At 35.4% G+C, this 18,524-nt stretch overlaps 1 protein-coding gene across 1 annotated transcript in view; it reads left to right on the forward strand.

The window, feature by feature from the left end:
- The first annotated feature begins 5,007 nt into the window (after positions 1 to 5,007).
- Positions 5,008 to 18,524, forward strand: part of LOC106714191 (fibronectin type-III domain-containing protein 3a) — a 45,013-nt gene continuing 31,496 nt past the window's right edge. The window contains exon 1 of the mRNA XM_045679383.1: positions 5,008 to 5,326. The gene's annotated coding sequence lies outside the window, so the exon portion shown is untranslated. The remainder of the gene's footprint in view (positions 5,327 to 18,524) is intronic.

An 18,524-nucleotide genomic window follows, 5' to 3' on the forward strand; every position in this document is an offset into this window, starting at 1 on the left:
GAAAAGAATTGATGTATTATTTAATCTAACTAGTTTTATTAAACCTTAATAAATGTTAATTATTAGTAATACATTAAAAATATAATAGTTTTTAAAAACAAAGTATTGTTTTTAATTTTTCATTTATGGTTTAATCTTAAAGTATAATTAAAAAGTTGGTACGTTTTTATCTCTCTCCTAAGTTTTACTTAGTTTAATATTTTAGCTTTTATTTTAAGATAACACTTGAATAAAAATCATTATGTTGTTTATTGATTAAGATTTATTTGATAAGTCATTAGAATAATGAGGCATCCTTGGAATTAAAATTGTTGACTGTGATCTCGTGTTTTTTGAAAAATATTAAAGTAATATGCTCACTATTGCAGTGTTTGTTTCATTTTATATCCTGTAAACTTTATTCCAAAAAAACTCTTTACGCATAATCAAAATATATAAATAAAATATATCGTATTTAAAAAATAGCGTGATATTGTCATTTTTAGCCGACTTCAAAAAAGAAGGAGGTTGTCAATTCGCCTGTGTTTTTTTTATAATATGAGCAATCAGTGTGGTAAGAGGATTGATTTTATTAAAGTTAAATCAACTTCTAATGTGGTCCAGGTCCAATGAAATGGCAAGAAATAAAATTGAAAGTTATTAACTTAAAGATTACAAAGAAACTTAAAGATGAAGAAGAAATGTAGCTTAAATTTTCTCAAAGTGTAAGCTATTATGAAAATGTTAGTGTAATAAGATGAAGAACGAACTGCTAAATTACGATAGCAGGATTTTTTTTTTGGGCCTTGTTTTTTTGTAAATCAGGTTATCGAAACATACGAAATTTGTACTAGATGGCGTGTTGATAGTCGTCAATCAGCGGGTAGGAGCACTCCGTAGGTGAAAGTACGGATACCGACGAATGCCTCCGGTGGCGCTTCGGTATTATGCAAGCTGCAAGACGCTGCATTATCGGTAACTATTTATACATTCTCTAAGCCCCTTCGTACACAAAACAACGTAAATCTTCAACAGAAAACGTAACGATCTTGACAAATAGTCTGCGAGCGACTGGTGATGGCGACGACAGAACAAAATGTAGGCGACGCGCGTTGTGTACAGAAATAAGATTATAGCAACCAACCAAGCCGAGGTTCGGCAATCTCTGGCACCCTTGAATCGAAATTATAAACAAGTAATGAGTGACAGCCCAAGCCCTTGAGCCCAGTCACTCAATGGAGAGTCCACCGAAGTGATTTAAGAGTTCGGCGGCCTCCCAATCCTTTAATAATAAACGAGGCAAATGTTAATTCCGTTCTCAATACTAACAATTTTTTTATTCTGTATTTGTCAATTTAACTGGAAAAGAACCAAAATCTGAATAGCAATGAAAACCGCCTTAGAAAGTAAAAGTAATAACAAATAAAATAATAATAATAATAATAAATCTTTATTGTACATTTTACACATCTGTTTCATTATAACCTTGGCTCCTTTACTAGGTTTCCCTGTATTAAAGGAGCCAATGACTTCCCTTAAATGTTGAAATGTATGTACAATTTTTGAATTAAATGAACATTTTAAAACCAAAAGAGAAAAAGTAAACCAAAGTAATATGCGGGTGTGTTTATGTGTACCTGTGTGTGTGTGTGTGTGTGTGTGTGTGTGTGTGTGTGCGCGTGCATGTGTGTGAATATGGATGTAAGGAGTGTGTGAATAAGTAGCATTGTTAATCATTACATATCAATGTTTCGCAATCGTTATAATCCATATCTTCTAACCATTTCTTAGTTACTTTCCTCATATGAAATGATTTCAAACCTCTTATACTATGCTTTTTATTAACAGTATTGTATAACTGGGGAGCCTGGAACTTAAACTGCCTTACAGCGAGGGTACTTTTTACAGTTGGTAGATGGAATTTTTTAATTCTTGTACTTTGCAGTGATGTCACATTCATTGTGTTTTTATGTAGTCGTTTTATACATTCAAAAATATATGTTTTACGAATACTTAAGATCTTTGCTATTTTATATAGGTCATTAGTTGGATGCTTGTATGGAAGTTTTAGCATAACTTTTAGTACAGCTCTCTGGGCCCGTTCTGCTTCAAGAAGCCAGGTTTTAGAAGCCCCTCCCCAAGAGCAGATACAGTAAGTTATAAGACAGTGACACAGAGCATTATAGGTTTTATGCAGGAGTTCCTGATTAGCAACCGCTCTGAGTTTCCTGAAGATGATTATTAGTCTTCTTATGCGGTTAGCAACACATCTGATATGTTCTTTCCAGTTTAGGTGCTCGTCGAGTATTACACCAAGGTATTTAAAAATATTTGCTCGTTTTATATCAGTGCATGAGCAGTTAGGGTTGTAATTAAGATTTCTGTTGCAGGGGGCTTCATGTATGATGATTGTTAAGTCATTAGGAGGCTTGGATCTTGCAGTTTTGTAGAAGGGTACAAATTTTGTTTTGGAGGTATTAAGAGTTAGCAGGTTGTTTTCTAACCACCTCGTCACAGTAGTTAGTCCCTGTTCTGCTTCTTCCTTCACAGACTTCCATGTACTATTGTGGAAAAGTATAGCTGTATCATCCGCAAACATTAGTACATCTGCATTATGGAGGATAATTTCACATAGTTCGTTTATGTAAATAAGGAATAGGGTCGGACCAAGCGTGCTGCCCTGTGGCACCCCATAGTCAGAGCTAGCAGGTGCACTGACTACCGATCCCACTCGGACTCTTTGTGTCCTATTTTTTAAGTAATTTCTAAACCACGACAAAGCTGTACCTCTTATCCCACAGTTCTCTAGTTTTGTCAATAGCACTTCTACCGAGACAGTGTCAAATGCTTTTTGCATATCTAGGAAAACACCTATGCATTTATCTCCCTTTTCAATGTATTCCGTTACTTTTTCAGTTAATAACAATACAGCATCATTTGTTGATCGGTTCTGTCGGAATCCATATTGGGTATTAGCTAGTAGGTTTTTCTTTTCCAAATATGCTGTAAGTCTATTATTAACCACCTTCTCAATTATTTTTGACAATGTCGACAGCAGAGATATAGGGCGGTAATTTGATGGGTTTAGTTTATCTCCGGATTTGTGTATAGGAACAATTATTGTTTCCTTGAAAATTTCTGGGAAATAGCCTGTCTCAAAACTAAGATTAATAAGATATGAAATAGGTTTAGATAAGTATTGATCATATTTTTTAAGAAAATTAGATGTTATTTTGTCCCACCCCGGAGAGGTATGAGATTTTAGTTTTTTAATTATTATACGTATTTCATCTGGATCTGTTAAATTAAGTGACATAGAATTTAGTGGGCCTTCTCTTTTCGCTTCGTTGGCTAGCGCTCTTTCGGTTTTTTGTAGTATATTTAAAGTTTTAGTAGCTAAAGTCTTACCAACGTTAGCAAAGAAGTCATTCACTTTGTTTAATGATTCTTTTGGTGTTTTATCAATAGCAAGTAAGTCTAACGATGTATTTTTAGTTTGTTGTAAGTCACATACCTCTTTTACTATTTTCCATATTTCCTTGGTGTTATTAGCATTTAATTCTAGTTCCCTTGCATAGTATTTATTTTTAAGTTGTTTTATTAAATTGTTGCAAATATTTCTATAGACCTTATAGCTTTTAATTGATTCTTCATCATTAAGTGTTTTCTTTAACTGCTTGTGCATCCTGTCTCGTTTCCTTATCGATTTTATCAGGCCAGGTGTTATCCAGGGCTTAAGTGCTTTATTTCTATTCGATATTATTTTAATTTTAGAATTAGAATTAATTACCTTATGGAGAAAGTTGACCAACATGGTTGCTGCATCATTTACATCGGATATAGAATAGTACTGGTCCCAAAAATATTTTTTAAAAATATTTAAAAAAATATTTAAACTTTTTGATTAATCAATATTCTTGTTGGATTTAACTACAACATACATTGATAACTGTGTTGGTTTCAACTCACGAAAGAGACAACAATATTGTATCGAAACCCATACTTAGGAAAGTTTAAGGATAAAAGTTGTTTTCTATGTAACTTGAGAGCTGCTCCACAGTTCAAAATCATCAGGATATGTTGCCAATAATCTTGTGGTTTGAAGACTGATTTCTCTGGTTATTTCTAAGTCAATGTCAAAGCCTCTCTAGGCGTTTAATTAGTTACTTAAGTGTAATATCAAATTAATTTATTCGTCAATATTACCACTTTCTTTTATCAGTTAATAAATCAAAGACGAGAACGGTCGCACACTGTTAAACTATACAATGGTATACGTCGCCGCCACCCACTAATCTCAGTCGATCGAGAGACTGTAAAACTGATTTGATCACACTAACAATGGGAATGAAAGTGCACTAATTGTAGGATACAACAGGAATTGTGTGCGCATTCCGCCTAGCCGCACAAAACACATACGTTTTTAACACTTTCAAATTATTTTTTTCAATGTTTTTATTAATCAAATTAGGTTAGATAGTAGTTTCCACTGTAGTAACATCTGTTCAATAACCTATTGTTATCAACATTTTTAAACAGAATGAGTAGGATAACAAAAAGCTTCTGGACAGGAATTTACGCAGTGGAAATCCACGGCCAGCCGTTAAAAACTACAAACCTCAACAACTCGTGCAAATACTACCATTGCTCCTGCTGGCTCTACCATTAGGGTTTGAAGGATTAGTTAAGACACAGTTGGGTTGATTTCATAGTTATTTTTTAGTTATTCTCAAGGTGCATTTAAAAATCGTTAAATAAGTAAATTTTAAAATGCAGTATGTAAAACGAAGTTGTTGTAATGACATTATGATGGAGGAGTTCATATTCATGAAAGCACTAGTGTTGTCAGTGTCACCGATCTATGATAGATCCTTCTGGCAGCTGAGCGAACGGCGAGCGTTGCTAAGCGCCAGCGGGCGGCGGGCGGCGGTGCGGGCGGCCACGTCGGCACGGCGCGGCGGCGGCGGCCCGGCGCGCACCCCGCACCCCCACTCCTCGCCGACGCCACCGGCCCGGCCCGGGGTCCCCCCGCTCACTCAGTCCGCTCTGCCACTTCGATGTGAGCGTTTGTGTGAAACTGTAATATTTGCTCCGCCGAGTGCCCGACCTCTGGAACCGACCATTTATGACAAACGACAACCCCGCCCCGTGCATTTTTCGAGTTGCATTTCGACCTGTGCAAGCAGTGCTAAGCCTGTGAGCTATCCGTCGCCGGTTCAGTCGCTGCTCCCGCGCTTATTTATGTTGTCGTTTTGGTGTGGTGTATATTTGTGCCGTACAAACGATAACCGGATTATCTGTGCGCTGGAGTCGGAGGATATTTTTAATCGACGGCTTTTCTACGAAGGTGAGTGAAATTCTTGATTCGGCGAACGATGGTCGTATGATTGGGACGTCGTGCCGCCGCGACGTGGCGCTCGTCTCGTCGATTCGCTCTGGAACGTTGTCGGAGAACACCGTATCCTGACCGCTTGCAAAATTTTCCACTCCTAGTCTGTGCATCACCCGCCGTTGATATAAACGATATCATATTTATTTATTTTCTTTAGTTTTGTCTTGTTTATAAAATATGTTATCCGTCGATAGAGGTGTCAGTTTCATAACGTATGTTGCATTAAAAACGTGAGAATTTATCGTCGATTTTCTTGTGCGACGTAACAGAAGAGATTCTTATTGGATTTATTCCTATCTCACCTTTCCATATGGTGGACGGAAGCTAATGGATAAGAAAACATGAAGAGAACGGGCGTCGACGCGGGGTGGTGCGCGGCAGCGGCCCAGCGGCCGGTGGAGCGACCGCATTCCGTATGGAATGCCGGACTGTACGCAATGTCAGTGAGGCTCGGGCTCGCCGTTCGCCACTCGTCGTCGCTCCTGTGCCGACCGTTGCAAATTTGCAACAATGTTCGCTTGGAATTCGCGGAGATCTGCTCGAGCCTTGAGTGTTTGTGTTTGTATTATATGGTCGATCGTGGGCGTTGATTGACGTGACGGCGCAACTCTGCACAAAGCCTACGCTCTTGTCGCTTTAGTATTCGTCATTTATGTGCATCTATTGTCCCTTTCTCGAGACTATAAGTCATTATTTATACATACATGTTAAATTTAACTCGATGTTAACTGAACTATTTACCGTGTATTAACTGTTTACACGTCATCATCTCTCTTTTGATCAACCACAACTATTTACTGTGAATAAACTGTTTCTGCTCATACAAACCCACTTGTACATTAACCAACTTCACACAACTACTGGGACAAGATGTTACACGACGCCGGTTTATTTCAAATGCATTGTTCTTCTAGGATTTTACGAACATATTTTTTCGCTTTACATTTACTTTCTCACAGTAAATGTAGTCGCCAAGCGAAAAAATATATCTCATTATTATTCAACCGGGAGCGACTCCTAATGAAGTAATAAATCGAATTGGAAAAAGCTCAATAAGTAGCCGATGCTTCCCAGACTGTTTTCTACATCTATGCCAAATTTCATCAAGATCCGGCTCAACCGTTCCGGAGATAACTTCAAACAAACATTCATTCATCCATCTCAACTATCGTAAGTAAGATTGGGTTTTCATAACGACACAGTATAACATTAGTATAGTCTTAGTATTAGTGTAGTCTGTAGTTTGCAGTGAAAATAAAACCAGTTGGTCACACGGCAACTAGGATGTAAAAAGTGAATGTAAAAATATAATATGTATAAAACTCATCTTACATGATAGTGTTCCAAACACCGGCAAAGAAATACGAGACGGGAACATTTGATCTCGCAATAAGGTTGATAGTGCGTGCCACATTTCGTCACCCGAACGTCGCCTCTTCCGCCCTGTGACCCACAATTTACGATTTACATTACGAGTACCTTTTCATAGGCGTGTTGGATACATAAATGTTATCGTTAAAGGTCCATATAGAACATTAATATTTTTGATGTATTGAAATATAGCTATTCGAAAACATTAATCAATGCCATGATTTAAGATAAACAGGAAAACAGCGCCGCCACCATCGATTGTGATAACAAGCTAATTTGATAGGGAGAGAACGAAAAGGCACGGAATACTCCAACCGTGGAGATACTCTTAAAAAAAGTCCTCCACCGACCAAGCTAAGCAATTAAAGGCGCATAATAATTATTAAATATGGTTAAATCTTTACATATTTTACTGAGTTATTCAAATATTAAAGTATTGTTCATTTAATCTCGTAGTGTCCGGGTTTCGGGTCAAATTTATACAATCTCTGTGACCTTTAATCTCGTGTGGAATAGCTAAAACACGTTCTATTGTTAGTTCTCGGAAACGTAATCGTAACATCCATTGTTCTGTTTATTAACAGCGTGGGTAACATATTGTACCCATATTTAATTTAATTACACCATTCTAAATGTCGTCGACACCAAAGTTGCATAATTATTATCCATATAGGTCACATTACAAACGAAAAATAAGCGAATTGCAAATTTATTTTGGCATATATGTTTTTAAACTATGTACATTACATCACCTTCCTTTGTATGGTAATATACATAGGTTTAAGTTAAAGTGTAAAATACTTCTTTACCTAACATTATGTTTGGTCACATTAAGAGATGTGCCACGTCATAATAGGACGGAACTTACGTCCTCGGTTTCTTAATCCAATTTAATGCAGTTATGGGAATAAAACTCTACAGTCAAATGGTAGCACAGCTATGGTATGATATGGTATATACAGCTAGGTATATATGTTTACGAGCATTAATGAGATATGGTATTATAATGCTATATCAAAATGTAAAATAACAAAAGAAAATTTTAATATAAAGTATATTATTGTTGCCTTATTTCTTCATTTTAAAATATCTAAGTCAGATGAAAAAAATGTTTAAACTCCATTGAGTTTAAAAAAAAACTGACAAGTATCTTATTTCTTAGCCACGCTACTTATTTGTGTTTGATCTCAGATTAGTTCGCAGCTATAATATATAGATATTGTAATCGTTTTATTTAAGTTTATGAGCAATCTTACGACCTCTGTTATCTCGCGGGAATACCATCTCGTACTCGTGTATTTGAGTTGTCAACACCCTTATGATTCAGAGGTTGCACTTCTTGTTGGATTCAGTATGCTATACGATAATTAATCTTTATGAAATAATCACGTCGTTTTTAATTAGAACTATTTCAAATAATACGTTCTCTTTTGTGTTTTATATGCCTAATCACTTAAATTCTTAATACATTGTGTTATGTTCCAATATTTATCATAGAGTCAAGCATTGATTTATTTCCGAAGCTCTCTTTGGAACATTTTATTAATCGTCATATACAAATGTTATGAACAGTGGGCGGATATCCGGACAATTCAGACATATTTCATTATCACGTTAATGTTAGGTACTTCCTTTGTAGTGTTATCTCAGTGTTATGTAGATTAAATTCTGTGTACTTGATGATTGAATTTGCGTTACTTTTGCGACGTTATGGTATTGTTTGATACTGAAGCCAAGTCAAAAACACATATTATTACGGTCTTATAACACTAATACGATGGTAATTTGGTTCCTTTAAAAATATGTTTTTAAAAATATGTATAGGACATACAGTAAAATCATCTAGCTGGGCCCGCGACTCCGGCCGCACGGGATTGTAAAACACTTTATAAGTAGCCTATGTGTTCTTCCAGACTATGTTCTACATCTGTACCGAGTTTCTAGATCTGTTGAGCTGTTCCGAAAATACCTTCAAACAAACATCCATCCATCTTAACATTCGCATTTATAAGATTAGTAAAATAAATTAAAATTCGCCGCTAAGACACGTCGTTTGTTCTGCACCTGTCTTATTTCTCTAACTCGTTTAAAAACTACGACATCAATAATCCTAAGTATGTTCCTAGCTTGCCACGCCTAACTTATATTAATGCGTAGTTATTTTTAAAGGATTCAATATGAAGAAATAGGCTTATTAAGCGGTATGACAGCCGAAGTACTGAATGTAGCACTGCTAGCAGGTAACGGTTCGGTCGTGTTTGCAGAGACACGAGCGCGTGCGTGTGTGCGTGCAAGACGTGCGCACACGGCACGCGCACAGGCGCGTACGCGGCCATTGAACCGAACGCTCGAGGAATTTCTCCGACGAACTTCATTCGTAGAAGGAAAATTATGATACGTACATTTCGGCCGATGAATGACCATCAATCACTAAAGGCAATAAAATCAAGTGGATTGTTGGTCAAGCGCTAGTTTTTTTCATTAAAAAATCAAAACTGGTTTTGTCCACCGATTTTCGAAAACGTACTTTTAATGACAGCAGTATTTTTCAATAAAATTTAACAGGAAAAAATGGTTTCTTGACACTTAATGCTCAGTAAACCTATCAACATGTATTTTGTCCTTTCTTTTGATGCTTGCATATATTATAGTTTGTTTAGTTTTAATTTTCTTGGCTCGTGTCTACTACTAGTTATCTGTCAGTTCTACAAGGGTAGGTTGTAAAAGTTTTCTATTGGCAGGTATTAATGCATACATATGACTAGAGCGCCTGTGGTTCATGTCTCGCAATCACATGCCGCGACTGGGCGCGGTCGCCGGTGCTTCGGGACTGCAATAATTTTAAACGTGACATTACTAACTTGCCCTACTTACTTTACTTATATCAACAGCGTGCGAAACTAGACACGGCCCTAGATTTTCGCCGTATTGCATATACATGCATAGTCGTAAGCACAAATTAATGGAACCGGTGCAGTGTAGAATTACGCAAACTAAAGTCGATTGCTCAATGTATTTTGTTACCTTATCCTAGAAAGAAAATAATATCTACCGATTGGTACGCTGTGCACTAATCAAAACAATTGTGAAATCGAGAAACAAACATAGAGGTGATATGTGAATATTGAATTCACTTACAAGTTTGCAATTTGCAGTACCAAGAATTCGTGGGAGGTATTATTTTTTAATGTTGTTAACTTTTTAAATGTTAGAATGTCATTCTAATAATGAATTTATCTTTAAAATAATTTCTTATACGTAGAATGCAGGATTTACACAAGGGACTTTATTTTCCGTTTTTTCTTTTTTTTTTAAATTTATTTTCAGGAAAATAAATAAAAACTCCGCCACTATCCTTGGTGGATTCACTTTCTTGTATGAGATAGTACGGAACGGATTGGTAGGATTTAAGATCGCGGACAACTAGTTATGTATCAGACGAACTACGTAAACAAAAATACCTTCACTTCGTACGGGGTAGGTGGTCGCGGTATTTTTCCGTTCAGATTTGTTCAAGTAAGTTTTGTTTAATTTCAATGGAAAATGAACAAATTAAAAATAATTTGAAGACTTCATTCATTGAAGACCTTCAAGTATATTTAAACGCTTAACTATCTGCAAACACAACTAATCATTTGGAAATAACCCATAGTTATCTATAGCTAAAATCAGTGACAAATATTTGAAACCTAAAAACGTTACTCAACATTATTTCATATGTTACGTTAACTAATTAAATAAAAATACAGAAAACATGACAACCTTAGACCTAATTAAATTAGATTGATAATAAAAATAAAAGAACTTTACCTTTCCCTAACTCTCTACTCTAATACGCCACAATCTAATTTCTTATGCAACTATATTGCATAATACCTTCACTCTCGATGGAGAATCTAATGTCTATCTTTTGCACCAATGCCTCGTTGGTATTTTACTAATAAAATATTGCATCATTTAGCGTTCACTTTTACGAGTTACGCCATTTTTTGGTCTTACGTTGCAAGAGCATCCGGCTGCAGACGATTTCGTATAGATTGTCATCAACACTAAATAATGCGTCGGCTTTAATGCCTTTACGATGCATTCTTTCACGTTAAACCTACTTGCGTACGAAACTTTCACTCGATTTATCTTCAATGATATACCGCGCGTTAAGAAAAAGCGTAAAAAAAATGGAAAGGCATTAAACTCTTTTGGAATTGTCGAGATGAAGAACAGCTTTAATTGGTTCGTTGGCAAAATAAAACGAGAGAGACACCTTGAGCAGTGAAATGATATTGAGTGGCGAGGATTAAACCCTTCGGTTGGTGTCGTTGTGGCGGGCGCTGGCAGGCTGGCGCTGGCGGCCCGGCGGGCGAGTGAACGCGGCGACCTTGGGCCGCGCGGCTCGCGGACGTTCGTTGAACGCGCTCTCTCCACCTCCCGCGCCCCGCACACCCGCCCGCCCTCTCACGACTTGTTTGTGCCGATTATGTCTTATTTTTGTAATTTAGAAATTGTATTTTTATATATTTTTTATCATTCAATGTAATATATGTAGTATACTACTGCATCTATTACTTTATAAAGGTTCACTTTGTTTTCAGATTTTTGTAGTCTTTGTTGTAACAATAACTTGAAAATGTATAAAGTTTTACACCATCGCATCAGTACCTACTAATTAGATTCTTTGATTTTGCTTAAGCTTTTGATAGATTCTGTACCTATACATGCTGTATATTGATAGACCATCATAGATAAATGCCTTTTACATACTATCTAAATAATTCCTAAGGCAAAAAACTTTCACTTGTTTGCTGCGTCTCACCTTGTTGACGATTTCTCCAAGTGTTTTACTTAAATGCAGGTAGTATTTACTACAAATTTTATACAATTAGTAGTAAAACACTTCGAGACATCGTTAAAAGACAATTAAGATAAATATAATTTTTCAAATACCCATGTTACATTCTGTATTAACTGTTTAACTTCTTTACGACCATTTGTTTTCAAATATTTTTTTAACGTTTAAACTACAGATAAGCATAAAAATAATTATAAACGCCTTAAATGATTTATAATTTAGACTAGTTCGAATAAACACATGACTATGTCATTTTGAGTGTTACTACTGTCGCTTGGGTCAATGACCGCATTTGCAATGTGTTAAGGTAATTATGATGTCTGTGGCGTACGCTTATGTAAAAGTCGTTTATTTTTTAACCGTGCCTTGGCGGCTGGCGGTGGGTTATGTAACAGGTCAAATCAAAAAAGCTATAAACGAGTGAATGGCGACGTGGCTATATTATTTGCGAAGTAACCAGTGCCCGAGGCGCAGAGAGGCTCAGCTAGGGCGTGCGTTGACCGCCGCCATATTTATTTAATACCATAGACTGTAATATATTTTTTAGAACGACCCAAAGCATATACGATGTGGTACAGATAAATGAAATTTCAATGAGTTTCTTGAATGATGTGCAGAAGAAATAAGATTTAAGATTTTTATGCTGAAATGACATATAAATGAAATTATATTTAAAAACATAAAAAAGTGGGACATGTCTTGTTTTTATGCATTTTATCTTGAAGATAAAATCAATGATCGTTAGTGATTTAGTGGCAGCGGTGCACACTTGTTATAATCTTAAAGTTTCCTCCACACAGCATGACAACTGCATTCGTGCATATAAACAGGATGTCGGGTTTTCCTCGTGATGTGTCGAGATGTGATACGTTGACACGACGCGGACGCGCCGCGCCGGCACCTCTATTATTACTTTGCTAATCTCTTTGTAATTCATTTGTTTCTATTTTTATTTCAATTGATATGTCACAAATAAAGTGGTAACTGATTTCATTTGTTTCTTAAAAACGAGATAAGACTGAAATGCTGCAGTTTCGACAGCTGCAGTACAACCTACTGTAATGATAGATTAGATTTAAAAGCTATTTTATATATTTTTATATAAAATTGATCAAGAACGAGAGTTCTGTGGTTTTAATATTGAAACTTAAAGTACACTTTGGCGTCTCCAGGTATAAACGGCCAGTGAACAATACTTCAATTTTCTGCCACTAAAATGAGTGCATTCACAATAATATAATGTCAACGTAAGGTCATGTGAATTGTGAGCATAATGTAAACTGTACATAAACTTTGTAATTTGTGTGTGGGTTGTAACTCGGCGGACAACGTACGCTGTCCATTGAGCATTAAGTACCAGAGGATTGATATAATTCCTGTCTCGAGCCGTAATGTATCCGATGTTAATTACCGCATGCGAATAAACGAGATGCGCTCTCTCCACCACGCCGCGCCACTTTCTCCATTCTTGGTTTTGTTTACTGAAGCGATGTCTGCTTTAACACAACAATAATTGTAGATATGGCAATTAACTGTACTCGTTTATATGATAAGGCAGCTATAGGATGTATTAATGCTTGCAAATGAATTAAAAAAATAAGTCTTAACCAAGTTGTCATATAGCTTAAAGTTAGAAGATCTTCAATAAATGCTAAACAATTCATAGGATGTGGTTTTGACTTAACCCATGATTACAGGAGCTATCTTATAATCATAAACTTCAATTTCTCTTTATTTTAACTTAGTTTTCTAGGAGTTGCTATAAATTATTTGTTTTGTTCTTATGTGTGATTACACGGGGCTATAAAGTTTCTAATTAAAATTTTATGATTTTAGTACGGAAGGTGCATAGTTTAATTTTTATGGTGATTACGTGCGCGGTTCGCTGCTGTATTTTTATCTTGGTAACTTGTTTGTATAAGGCTATTACTAGGTCTCCAATAACTTTCCATTTATTCTTATTGTATTTGTAATAAAGACCAGAAGAAATGTAAACCGACTTCTAACTAAAATATCCATCACGCTAACTCTTATTTTTATATCCTTACATTTTAACAGGATTTAAAATGACTGTGGCGTAGATTATTATTTACTGCGACTGGTCCTATTTTTTTGTTGAATGAATTAAAACGCAACGAGTACACAGTTAGTACTAAGGAATAATTTTAATCGTGTAATTTAGTCAAAGCACCAAAGCAGCCGTCGTTTATAGCGTGTTATCAGCAGCGATAAAGTCAACGTCGCTCGTGTTTAGATTACATCAAATTATTCTTTAAAATCGGTATTAAACAAATCGTTCAGCATATAAACAACAAAATAAAACTTTGATAATCATCGCCGATTTAGTTTGAAGTTAATGTTTGGAATATTTATTTCATAGATAAGATAATTATGGCCATTTTAGATAATAGATGTCGATTATCATTGTGTTTGATTTTTATAATATCAGAAGAGTCAACTCATTAAGTAAAAGAAGGTAAAGAACCTTATTACAATTTAAAAATGTATTTTATGGAACAGAATTTCTAAGTAAAACCAACAATCGATAAGTATGAATGTATTCGATGAAGAGATACTGATTGCAGTTTGAAATGAGTTTTTCTCGTTTCATAACAATTTGTAGAGGTAAGCAGATGTAACAAGTGGTGCATCGGGGATGCGAGTGGGTGTGCGGATCGGATCGATAGGGGTCGGCGTGGAAGGGCGCGGGTAGGAGCGGGGGCGAGGCGAGGAAGGTCGGAGAGACGGCAGGGGAGCGAACTCTCGCGACCCGGCCCGGGCCAGCTCCAGTCCTTACAACTGACAGCTGACACCTCTCCCCAACGTTTTGCCTACTCGATGTTAATTGACACTACAGAAAATTACTAAGCATTTGGTAAATGCCTCATGAATGTTATCTTTGCAATAAAAATATTTACATTTACAAAAAAAAAATGTTTTGGTTTATAAATCACTAAGATATAAAAAAATCTACGTTTATAAACAAGATACGATATAATGTTTCCTATAGCCTGTTCTAATACGACTGTGGAAACATCTTTTGATCATTATTTAAGGCCTTCAAAACTGATCTATTGAATTTCAAATCAATCTTTAGGATTTCTTCTCACCAGCTAATCTCCTAGTATAGCTATTACATAGTTGTATTTTTTTTTACTATCGATAATGTTTATGGAACGTGCGAGCAACGGAGGTTATCGCTTTGCACCGGACGAAAAGTTTGCGTAATAATGCGATACTCGGAAATAATTGGGATAAGGATCGAGCCAACGTTCGAAATGTCGCGAGGTCGGCATAGCGTGGGGTTATCTGTGCTGCGATTAAATTATATCGAAATAAATATTTCAGTGAGATATAAATGTCTCATAAAACAATGTAACACTGCAAACATTCGTAACTGGCACCGATAGAGACTACATTACCATACGTTTACCTCACGACGCTCGAGGATATCACATTTGTTGAATTAACTTTATTACATCGCGCGCTTTTCATAGAATAATAATTATTAATTGCTAATAATATGTAATAGTGATAAAAATTATGTTGCGAGGTGACCTTGCACGTGCATCATGCATGCCTGTTCTTCAGATTTAATTGGCTTATGTATGAATAAACCAGTAAAGCGATTATGCCTTTACTTGCCACATTATTTGTTTGTATTTATATGGAAAAAGTAAGTAACGATGACATAGATGTCAAAAGACAGCCATTATTCGTCAATTTTCAACTAAAATCGAGAAACAACATAAACTTTATATATTACTAGCTGTCGCCCGCGACTCTGTCCGCGCGCAGTTAAAAAATGGGGGGGGGGGGGTTATGAAAAATAGATGTTGGCCGATTCTCAGACCTATTGAATATGCTCACAAAATTTCATGAGAATCGGTCAAGCCGTTTCGGAGGAGTACGGGAACGACAACTGTGACACGAGAATTTTATATATTAGATGTTTCACAAAAAGAATTCGTTTCAAATTAAAAAGTTGAGACTTGTCTTCTTTATTGTTAACAAAGAAACAATATCAGGGCTCTTCACAAAAGTAGGATAGAAAGGATGGCAGTTCTAAACTATTGGATATTGATGGGAATCATTCCACGAATAAGATTCGAGCATTAAAATACCTAGACAAAAGACAAAGAAACATGTATCAACAACATTTGGTTGTATCTATCTGATGGCAAGAAGATCCGTTCAGTCGATTATGTCACGATTAACTAGAGGAAACCGCGACTTTCTCCGTCGCTCATTAGCCTCGAACATATACATTGTATAACACTGTTACGAACACCGCTTATATACATATAAAAATAATAAAACGATTAAATACAATCGATTATAATAACTTGTGTGTGCTACAAACTACATAGTTTTCCATTGGCTCACAAAACGACATTCTTGCAGTACATAATAGGTTATGATTTTTAATCGTATATCATTCATAGTTCACAGGAAAATGTTAACGATTTCTGGTCACCAAAAGGACAAGATAGTAGTTTTTTTTGTTTCATTGTTTAAATAACGCTTCGTTGAAATGAATGTTTAAAAACAATTTAAGGGTATTAGTCATCTTGCTTGTTCTACGAAATTGGGGAAACTCAGAGACCACAATTTGAATGTAAAGTAAATCTGAAATAACTTTCCTGGCAAAATTCTTTCCTTATTACCAATACTAAACAAGTAACTATTTTAAAAACCCAAAATAACCGAGTATTTTATGCTTATGATACTTCTAGAAAAATTCGAGCCTTACAGGAATCTGACCTAAACTTAACAAAAAGTCTTCTATTAAGACTTTTCGTGTGAACAAAGTTATATCTAATTTATTTAATTTTAATATTTCTAGCCATTCGAGTTCTGTTCTTAACTTAAAACTGTTTCTCATACCTAAAGAAAAAAATGGTTTGCAAGTGTTTATGCAATTACTCGTATTTAACAGGGCTTCAGTTATCTAGTTCTTAAGAGAAAGGTCACGAGCATAGATCACAGCTAGAATACATATATGTACATAATTAAATACATCTTACTAATATCATAAATACGAAAGATTAGTTGAATTAATGGTATTTATTATTATGTATTTCCAGCACAGTTAAATGGATCTCTGAAATTTGGCATAAGGCCATTTGGCATAGTCTGGAAAAACACATAGGTTACTAATGATTTTTTTAAAGACCGCCTGTCGAAACCGGGCAAAAGCTGGTCTTGTACTTGTATTTGAAAATATTATCAGGATTATAAAACACCTTCATATAATCTTATATGTTAACATTGAGGTATTATTTCGTCAGACAAAAAGTACTGCTTTTGTAATACAACATTTGTCTACCAAGGTACTACTTTACTACTGATAGCTTCAAATTAAAACTAATAAAAAAGCTTATAGAAATATAAAATAATCCAATTCGGTACACAAAAAGCGGAGACATGACGTAACGGATGCAAAAAACAGTCGCTCGACGCGACGTCGACAGAAGTTTGTTAATTAGTGGCGATGTCGTTTTGAATTCACGTTGACAGTTATGTTTAATAGGACAAAAGCAAAGTTGACTAATTACGCCTCAGGAATGCTGCTTTCAGTTTAAAATATAAGGACACTACCATAAGAAAAATTTAGTGTTTCAAATAAATTCTAGCTTAAACATACGTCAACCCTTTTATACCGTGGCTTTGTGGCGCCCGGCGCGGATTTCTGACAAGTCACGTTAATTGATATGGTATGCGTAGGCTTGCGAAATGCGATCTTTACCTTTAATATAGTAATTAAAACAAAAGCAGTGTGGTGAGAAGCATAAGAAGGAAACATAGCTTTATGAGTTTTAAATAATTTAACAAATGGTTATCGAGAAACTCCTTTATGTAGAAATATGTGTTTTTGGTTTTCAGTTCAATGTGCGATTGTAGTTTTTTCGTTGTTTTCCCGAGTCTAAGTCCCTAATACTATTTTTTTAAATATAATGCTATTTTTATAAATATGTCAAAAATCGTAATATATTATAATTTGTTTTTTTTGACTGACTGGTCACGGTTTGCATTGGAGAGATATTATATAACGGTTTTACCGCGCTTGAAGTGGCCGAAAACAGAAAACGCTTAGCCTAAAACTTCATATTAGTTCAGAACTCATTGAAAATTGTACGTTCCTTATTCAATTACTTAATGTATTTTGGTAATATAAACAACCTCTGTATTACTCAAAAAATACTTTAAGAAACTGTTTAGCTAAACACGTGTTTTAACCCTTTGACCACCACCGATTGATATTATTGACGTCAACGTATATCGTATACGTATAACATATCATATACGTATCACCATAAATATGTATCACCACAATACTTTCGATATAAATACTTCATTATTTATTAAAGCCTACGCATAATAATGTTTCAATAACCATAATTTGTCAAAAATCCGCGCCGCTAAATCTACGGGTATAAAAAAAAACAAAAAATGGGATCCATCCGCAAGCACTTCCTTTAGATTAAAATAATTTTTATCAAAATCGGACCACCAGGGGCGGAGTTTCGCTGTAACACACATACAAAAAAAAAATACAGTCGAATTGATAACCTCCTTCTTTTTGAAGTCGGCTAAAAAGGGTTGATTTGTTTAAGCTAAAATTTACATATTTGAAACACTGTTTTTTATGGTAACGCCCTATATGTGTAAAGGAAATACGTAATCTCTTAGTGGACGTAAACAAGAACATCTTTGTTCTATGTTTATCGCCTCGTTTATTAAAGTATGTACACAGACAACAAAACGATTCCCATCGAGTGACGTCATGAGTTGTTTTTATATAGGATTTAAACATTTAACTTATGTGTTGTATGATTCGCCGAGAATTTTTAAAAAGTATTTTTTTTCTAATTGTAGTGTCATTTCTAAAGGTTTTTATAACTACATTTTATTTTATAGAAGGGAAATCGCATA

This window comes from Papilio machaon, chromosome 1 (genome assembly GCF_912999745.1).
Source record: "Papilio machaon chromosome 1, ilPapMach1.1, whole genome shotgun sequence".
NCBI classification, from domain to species: Eukaryota; Metazoa; Arthropoda; class Insecta; order Lepidoptera; family Papilionidae; genus Papilio; species Papilio machaon.